Source organism: Suricata suricatta, chromosome 11 (assembly GCF_006229205.1).
Source record: "Suricata suricatta isolate VVHF042 chromosome 11, meerkat_22Aug2017_6uvM2_HiC, whole genome shotgun sequence".
Lineage (NCBI taxonomy): Eukaryota > Metazoa > Chordata > Mammalia > Carnivora > Herpestidae > Suricata > Suricata suricatta.
The window spans coordinates 74,439,958-74,449,529 of record NC_043710.1 but is presented as its reverse complement, the minus strand read 5'-3'; positions in this window follow the sequence as shown (position 1 = coordinate 74,449,529).

Genomic DNA, 9,572 nt, shown 5'->3' with positions numbered 1-9,572 from the left:
GTGTGTGATATGAGAAGCTGTTGGTCACTGAATTCATTGAATTATGTAAAAATACTTCCCCAAAGATTTAATTTTAAATCATTTCTGATAGAGTAATTTTATTTTTTATGTCCTATGGCTTCATGTTCCTATTTTGTGAGTTACTTATTTTGCTTTTTGTTTTATAAAAGTTTTTTTAAATTTTATAATTTTTCTGCAGTGGTCCATATATCTGCTTTCTCTATAATATGTGGTTAAGTTAATATTTATGTACACCATACTTGATTTGTAAGTTTAAAGCAAATCTGGAAAAATTTAAATAACTTAAATCAATCCATGATTATATTTGAATAAATTGGAATCTACTGTAAAATACAGGCACTATTTATAAGAAAATTATATCAGAGTCTTTAAAATTGTCTATAAAAGGTTAAGGTAGGTTGGGATAGGTTATGTAAAGTTATTGACTAATTATTTTCTGATCCAGTGGTTTTCAGCCTTTAATGGAATTGATCTCCTCCTTAACAAAAGCCAGTTCAGACTTTTAGTTCAATTTTACAACATCAGGCATTGCTAGATCTACTGTATAGAGTGGAAGAGAGTTCCTTCTCTTAAGAATTTATGGGCAAGGATAAATTTGTTTTAAGTAAACTGTTATGAAATTTATTAGTTTTTAAGTTGTTCTTAAATAAACAATGATTATGAATGTCATGTCAAAGATCAACTCTCCTGGGAACACAGGATGATTATAATTGTTTTAACATAACTGATGTTTTAGGTGATTATTCCTATAGCTTGTCATTATACACTGATACCAAATAATTCTTTGTCCAATTTGAAAACGTATAATCTAGGGTAATTTTGAAGTAATAAAAAAGATTGAATCAGTCAGATTTGGAAAACTTAAACAAGTTTATTTTTACAAACTCTTCATGCAGTAATCTTCCTAAATTTAGTACTCTCAACAATGGTAGATAATGCCTTCTTAACACAAATTTTAATGTTTGCAGGATTTGCTAAATTGATAAGATAGTCATTACCTTTCTTTAAAATTTACAGTGTTTTATATTCTGGTTTCATAGCCATTTATCTCCACAGTGGTCATTATGATTTTAAAATAAACTATAATAATTCTTCTAACTTGTTGGAGCTGCTACTAAAAAACAAGGTGCCCCTTCCCCCTTTTTTATGACACAGATTAAAAATTGAAAATCAGTCTAAATAATTAAGCTTTGTAAATTCCAAGGCTAAAGCCTTTTAGGGGCTTCACAGTATTTAGTCCTAATTAAATGCCCTCTCATTATTCCATGACTGTATTTTATAACTTAATTTTTTTTTTTTTTTTGCAATTGTATAAACTAGTAATTGAGTCCCAGTCCTGGATCTATAGTGTGTTGACATAATGAGCTGGTGTGTTGACATAATGAGCTGATACTCTTTAAATGTGGACCTGTAAGGAGATACTATGGTGTGCTGTATTGTGCTTTTTAGCCCGTTTTCTGCTCTTAATTAGCATCTACCAGTGAGGGTCATTTTGGCCCAAGTTATTTATGTATTAATAGCCTGTGAATATTGCAGTCCTTTTTAGATTGTATTGGTCTCAAGATGCATTCTGCAGTGAACCTGGTAAGCTGTTCACATGTATAGACTATTGAAATACTGTACTTGTACACATCTGACTGTTGACATTTTGTACTTTTTTCTAAATCCAATATTTCACAATAAAAACTTGTCAAAAAAAGTTTTGTATTAGCTTCCTATTGCTTCTGCAACAAATTATCAAAACTTAGTGGCTTAAAGCAGCAAAGATGAATTCTGGAGGCCAGAAGTCCAAAATCAGTCTTACCTGGCTGATGTCAGAGTGTTGGTAGGGTAATTCCTTCTGGAGGCTTTAGAGAAGAACCTATTTTCATACCTTTTCCAGCTTCAGGAACTGTATTCCTTGCATTCTTTGGTTCTTTGCCCCTTCCTCCATCTGTAAAGCCAAAAAATGTAGCATCTTCAAGTCTCTTTACCTCTGTCATCCTGATGTCTCTCTTCAGTCATGATGTCTCCCTCTGCTCCCTCTTACTCTTCTTAAGGACATCGTTGGGTCCACCTGGATGATTGGGAGTCTTCCTACCTCAAATCCTTAGTCATTTCTGCACTCCCTATTATCACATAAGGTAACATTTACAGAGATTAGAACATGGACATCTTGGAGGACCATTACTGAGCCTACCGTAAGCTTCATCAAAACTTCCAGAATGAGGCTTTAAAACAGCAGATTTGAGAGAATTGGCTGAAGCAAACAAATACAGTTTTGCTACATGTTCAGTAAGACTGAACTGTTGTGGAGACAGTTGAGATATTTTCAAAACAATAAAGCAAATCAAGCCATATGTAGTTATGGTTTTGCAAACTTTGGAACATGATTAAAACCATGCAATGTTTGACAGGATGAGTTAAAGACCAGATTATAATTTAGTTGGGGAGACCATAGACATGAAAAATAGCTGGAACTTAACCTTGGTATTACAAAGTGTAATAAAAAGCTAATAGCTTTAACAATGGCATCTAAGAATTCTGATTAAGGTTAGTCTAAGTCATTGTTTTCTCAAACTTGAGCATGCCTCAGTCACAGGGAGGGATGGGGGATTTTGTGGGGCACCTGTTACTGGGCCTCTGCCCCAATTTCTTGAGTCCATAAATCTGGGATTGATCCCAGGAATTTGCATTTCTAAGCTCCCAGGTAATGCTGATGCTTCTGGCGTAAAGCCCACACTCTGAAAACAAGTGGTATATTAAAAAAAGTCACAAGAAGTTTTATGGGATTAATGAGTAGAGGTAATTTTGAGAAGAATTGGAGAATGAACTTGAAAAAATTACTTGGAGCTACATTTTCAAGGCAGTTCGGGTAGTCTCTACTAGGATTTGAAAAGGAAATGATGTAAGACCAGATAATTTAACACTGAGAAGATTGTAGGTATCATTTTCTCCAACTGCTTTATTTTATAGCCGAGGAAGTGGAGCAGGAAGTGGTAATTGACTTGAGTATTGACTTTTGTTAATGTCTTGCCATTTTCCAAGAAGAATTTGAGGTAGCTTGGTTTAAGTGGCTTGACCCTAGACAGTTTGCCACACAACTGAAAACCAGTATTACAGAGGTATGTGTATAGTGTCCTGTCAGACACAGCTAAGAAGTTGAGGAGGATGAAGTCATCAGTTGGATGTTAGATGAAGAAGACCAGCTTATGGGCAGAGAAAAATCTCAATTCTAAGCGATGTCTCAGCATTTAAGGTGCAGAGTTTGCTTTTTAATTGACAAGGGGATAGTAGATGACAAGCCCAGTGTTTTTTCTCTCCTGTTTGATGCTGGTATAACTGCATTTGGAATCTTTGTGCTAGTCACTACTTTTCAAGAAAAAATACTGAGAAGTTATATGGTTAGAGGGTTGAAAACTATTTTGACTAAAGTGATTGGCTTGTTTCTAAAATAAAGACCAAGAACCCTGTAGAAACTGAGCTAGAGAAATGAGTAGACCATTCAAAAGGAAACTGCAAATGGTTTTTAACCATGTGAAAAGATGACATTCATAATAAGAAAAAATAAAATTAAGTGTGTGGAGTTAACTATTTCTCTATAGGTTTGCAATATTCCAAATCTGACAACATACTTTCTTAACAAAGTTATAGGGAAACACTCTCCAACATTCCTGATGGTCATTGCAAAATAGTCCTATGGACTTTTAATAGCTGACAGCGTTACACACAGTTATGCTTTGACCTAGCAATCCAATTTCTAGGAATCTCTCCCAAACACAGTCCTACAAAAATGAAAAGACATGTGCACAACTCAGTTACTTGCAATAGCAGAAACAAAACAATTGAAATTAAAGAATTGTTTTTTTTTAAACTTTGGTACATTCATATAATGGAATCTATGTAGCTGTAAAATTTACTCAGCTACTACTCACTAGGTTGTTAAGTGAGGAAGGCAAACTAGAGGAAAGTATGTTGTAGCATGTCAAGAAGGGGAGGGCCATACACACACAAAGGTGTCTGCTTACATTTTTTAAAAATGGAAGGTTTAGCCATAATTGTTTAAATGGTTGCCAATTGGTCATGGGGGAGAAAATATGTTGGAGGAGACGCAGAGGCTGGAGTTCTTTGAATATACCATGTTTTGTTGATTTGACTTCAGAGTCACAAATATTTTTACAACATTATAAAATAAAACCATCTGTAAAGTTTTTAAAATTTTTTAGGTGAGTATACTTGACACCTTAGTTTCAGGTAGACAGCATAGTGATTAGACAAGTTTATGCGTTACGCTGCTGCTTATGCTCACAGTGTAGCTACCGTCTGTCACCATACAGCACAATTACAGTATCATTGACTACACTCCTGATGCTGTGCCGTTTATTCCCGTGACCAATTTATTCCATGACTGGAAGCCTGTATCTCCGACTCCCCTTCACCCGTAAAAGAAAATAATCTAAAAACAAAAAAAGAAAACAAATGTACCAAAATATATAGCCAGTTGGTACCATAACCACACAGAACACTATTCTAATTGCTGTAAAATGCAAAATTTGTCCCTCCTTACTGGGATATGTTCCAAAGTTAAAGAAGAACTGCAAAAGTAATTTTACACAGTTGACTAAAGTCATATTGCCGGTGGCAGTGTCAGCATTGTTATTCTGAAGTTATGCAAGTGAATAATTATGGGATATTCTATTACCCATTTGTTGGCTCAGGACTGGGGTTCTTGACTAACGAGGAAAGAGAGATAAATGCAAGTTCAGCAAAATCTGTGTAGTCATGTTTTTAATTAGAATTATCAGTATAAACTTAAGATATTTTATCTAGGAAAAAAATAGACATGTTTAGTAGGAAAAGTATACACCATCTTGTCATGCCAGATAATTAAAAAACTCTCAAAGACTATTTAGTATGCTCTCAATAAAGACTCCGAAGCCAATCGGGAGTTTGAGCAATTTGTATATCACTATAGAAAATCATAACCACAATGGGTTGAAACACTGACTCTGTTTTAAATACGTGGGTTCAAAATGGTAGTAAATAGACAAATAGACCATTCATGAAACAAAGCAGTAATTGCTCACCATTAGGGGATGCTAGAGAGCTAACTCATTATTTCAAAAATTGGTAATTAAACAGAAAAGAATATTTACTACAGTTCTCATACAAACTGTACATCTGGGTAGGTACGTAGTAAGTGAGGGATACATTGTCTTTTGAAGAGGCATTCCAGCTAATAAGTGAAAAAGCAATGGTAATATTGCAATATCACCATTTTGCAACTTCTAATGAATTGATGGAGATTATAAACATAGTTTATGCTTAGGTCAGCTGCTCAAAATCCACAAAGAGACTCATTCTTAACATCACATGCTTTCTTATTGAGGAACATACTCCTACCCATGTTTTTTCCAGAAAAGAATCAAACATAGATATGATCAAACATGTGCCAATTTTCAGGAAATAGGACAGAAATTGTGGTAAATGACAGCAAAGGGATGCAATCAGCATATTGTTCCTTCTGTAAGTCGCCAGAGGAAGAAGTGATGGAGGGGAGCCTATAGAGTGAAAGGTACTTAGGTGATCCCAACCAATCACAATGGGAGGACCTTGAATCAAAGAAAACTTAGAAACTGAAAAAAAAAAAAAAAATCACGATGCAACTGGAAATTCAAATGATGTTTATTTAATGACATTAAAGAATTAGTATTAGTTAACTTTTTAAGTGTGATAATGGTATTTTTGTAGCTATGTTTAATTTTTTCTTGAGGTATAATTAACATCTAACAGTTTCAGGTGTACAATATAATGATATTTGTATAATTTGCAAATAGGTTTAATTTTTTTTTAATTTTAATGTTTGTTTATTTTTTAGAGAAAGACAGAGGGACAGAGAGGGAGAGAGAGGGAAACACAGAATCTGAAGCAGGTTACAGGCTCCGAGGTGTCTGCACAGAGTCTGATGCTGGGCTCGAACCCATGAACTGTGAGATCATGCCCTGAGCCAAAGTCAGAGGCTTAATTGAGTGAACAACCAAGGCGCCCCAAATATGTTTAATTTTTTAGACAATCTTTCTACAGACACCTACTAAACTACTTACAGTGAAATATCATGATGTTTGGTATTCTTCAAAATAATACAGGGAGCAAGGTGGATGGGAATATAAATGAAACAAGATTGCCTGTGAGTTGTTAATTATGGGAACCGAGTAACTGGTATCTGACAATTCATTAAACTATTGTTTAACTTTATGTAAGTTAAAGGTTTTTTTCATATTAAAAAGTAACACAATCACCACCACCATCACCCCTGCCAAATTATAACTCACCTTATAAACACATGCTCACAGAATAAAAGGGAGGAAGGGAGAACAATATAAAAAGTGAGTAGAAATAAAGGTGAAAAAAGACCACCTATAATTCTACCAAAATAGTTTTGTACATTTTTATGGAATTATCCATAAGTAATGACTATGATCATGTTATAGCATAATTTTGATTCCTGTTTCCACCCTTCACTTCCTAGATAAGCTCATTAAATATTCTCCATAAGCTAATGTCCCAAATTTATGTCAACAGCCTGGCCCTCTCTCCTAATCTCTAGACTATATATCCGATGTGGCTTGACATCCCCATTTGGGTGTCTAAAAAACCTCTCAAATGTAACACGTCCGCCTTTGTGTGTTCCTGATCTACACCCCCAAGTCCAAACAAATCCCCAGCCAGTTCTGCTTGCTGTCTCCTATCGCAGTTGATGGCAACTTGATTCTAGTAGTTTAGGCAAACATCCTTGATATCATCCTTGACTCTCCTCTCTTTCCATATATGTTCCTTCAAATTTTTGGTCAGCTTTTCACTTCAAAATATATGCAGGATTTAACCACTTTTCACTATCTCCATTCCTAGCTGGTGTCTCTTTTGCCCACAGACCATTTCTCAACAGAGAAGCAGAGTGAGCCTATTAAATGATGTCTTATCATGTCATCCCTCTATTCCAATGGTTCTCAACTGTGTGTTATTTTGCTTTCTTGGGCACATTTGGCTATGTCTGCAGACATTTCTCCATCCAGACTGGTGGTTGGTGGGGTGGGGTGCTACTGACGTCAGCTAAGTATAGGTCAGAGATGCTAAACATCCTACAATGCACAGAACACCTCCCCCTGCACACACACCAAAGAGTTACCAGCCCTAAATGCCAACAATGCTGAGCTTGAGAAACCTTGTGCCACTCAAAACCCTAAAATGGCTTTTAACATCTCAACTCTTACAATGGCATAAAAAGCTTTGAGCTTAACACAAGTCTTTCTACAGTACAGCTTTAATGCCCATTAGTGAAGCAGCTATTACTTCCTCTTTTCTTCTTTAATTCCATGATTTAAATATTAAAGAGGAAATGAAAGAAATGTATTGAAGATTTTACTGTTTTTGCCTAACTTCCTACTTACGCCACTAGGTGGAGCACTTCACTGCTAAATAAGAAAGAGCACACCAACTGCATAGGCAGAAAGGCCAATGTAAGTCTTACCTAACTGTGATAAGAGCAAGCATTCCTATAATGCCCCTTTTTAACAAATTTTGTTATAAGAAGCAATTGTCTTTTCACAATTTCAGCATACAATTTTTCAATTCTGTCAACGGATTAGCTCACAAAGAGTTTGTCTTCAAACAGATTGTTTTTGAATTCAAAAGTATTCTTTTTAAAAGAGCTGCTTTAAAGATTTCGGTCTTGAACTTTGGGGCACATTTCTCTTTCTCCCTAAAACCAGTCCCACTTTTGCACTAAGTACAATCTTTGTTAGGTCCTTCCTCCCTCTACCTGTGAAGGAGTTCCAGCAACTACTACAGGGGCAACATGATGGGGCAAGGAATCAACAGTTCTGTCAGACGCCCACCATGGCCAACTACGGCATGTTTCTGAGAAAGATTTGACAGGAACACGCGGAGATGAACTTCTTCATTGTAACAGCACAGTGGCGTCCTGGGGTTATGTAATACACAGCCTGTGTGGCCGTGAATGACGGTGGCCTGGAATTTGGAGTGCCCACCAGGCTGAATGGTATGCTCTCAGTCAAGCTACTGCATGTACTGGATGGCTCCTAAATGATCATTTTTTTGTAGACTCTGCTCATTTTTTCACATTTTGTATGTATCACATGGATTTTTCTTTGAGAGGGTTATTAAGGCCTTCCTGATTCATTAGTAATGGTTCAGATCTACCAGGTACCAGGAACTCATAAGGGCTGGGCCATTCAGCTTCTATTGAAAGCTCCTCTTCTTATATTGCCAGTGTAGCTAGAAAAATCATTCTCCTTTGCCTACCGCAAAACCAACCAAACTGCTAATAGAATAAGCGTTCTTATCACTTTACATCATTTTCAAATTATCTTACCTTCTTTTCAAATATAAATTTTATTAATACAAGTTGGCAGTTTAAAAATGGCTGCAGGAATTCAGATGCATCTTTTAGAAATCATTTCCAAGCAAGGAGAGGCATTTTATAGAATGTTTTCTTCATATCACCTTGTGATTCCTTCAACACAACAGCACTGAGAAAACAGGCTGCCTGCTCCTATGGTCACCAACATGGGCCCAACGAGGTCTGATCATCTATGTCAGTAAATTGGCCTGGTTCCAAGACTATAAGTACCAGTGTGGCTGTGCAGAGTAAAGGGACAAAAGGGCATTTGTCAGTATTTAGTCTCTCCTTTGGGTAAAGAAATATGAGTATGTTGTTATACAAATTATTTTTAAAACATAAAGCACTATATGTTACCTGTGTTCTTTAAATAATTGTTCTCAATCCACCTGTCTCAAAGTACCTCTGGGGAGCATTTGAATGCAAACATTTGAATTAGGAATTGGGTGATGAATTCTGCTTTTGCATCTAGATCATTTGTGACAGGAGATGAGATTAAAAGTCATGACTAAGACACTAGGAGTCAATAGATGGGAGATTCCAAGATGGGCCATCCTTGAAGACGTGTAGAAAGCTCACTGGAAACCCAGGACACAATTCTTCAACCCCTACCCAACACTAAGGGTCCAAAAAGGTTGAGAGTGGTACCTAGGAGAAGACGTTTTTTGGCTTTGTAGCCAAAGAATTTTTTGTAGCTGAGCTACCAGCCCTTTATCTTCTCAGAAGGAAGCATATGTGGTGTGTAGCCCTTCAAAAGGAGTTTTCAATGAGTTCTCTTGAAGAACTCGATATGTTCCCTGCCGTAGTGTGGCCAGAATGGACTGGTGTCTGACTTCTCCCTGGATTATTGCACACCTGCTAGATATGGCTGGTGAGACCAGCTTCTCGGAGGGCACCAACAAAGGAAATTTTGCCCTATCAAGATTAATTTCCATTCCCAGAGATCAGTGGGTCAAGGATGTCTGAGTAGTATTTCCAATTGTGGGAAATATGATTCAGCCAGCTTAGAGTTGTTCCAAATTTTGCCCAAGTGAGTTGCCAAGCAGTGAGGAGAGCCCAGCAAAGTATCTTCATTGAATGGGGCACCTGGGTGACTCAGGCAATTAAGCCTCTGACTCTTGGTTTCAGCTCAGATCAGGATCTCAGAGTTCAG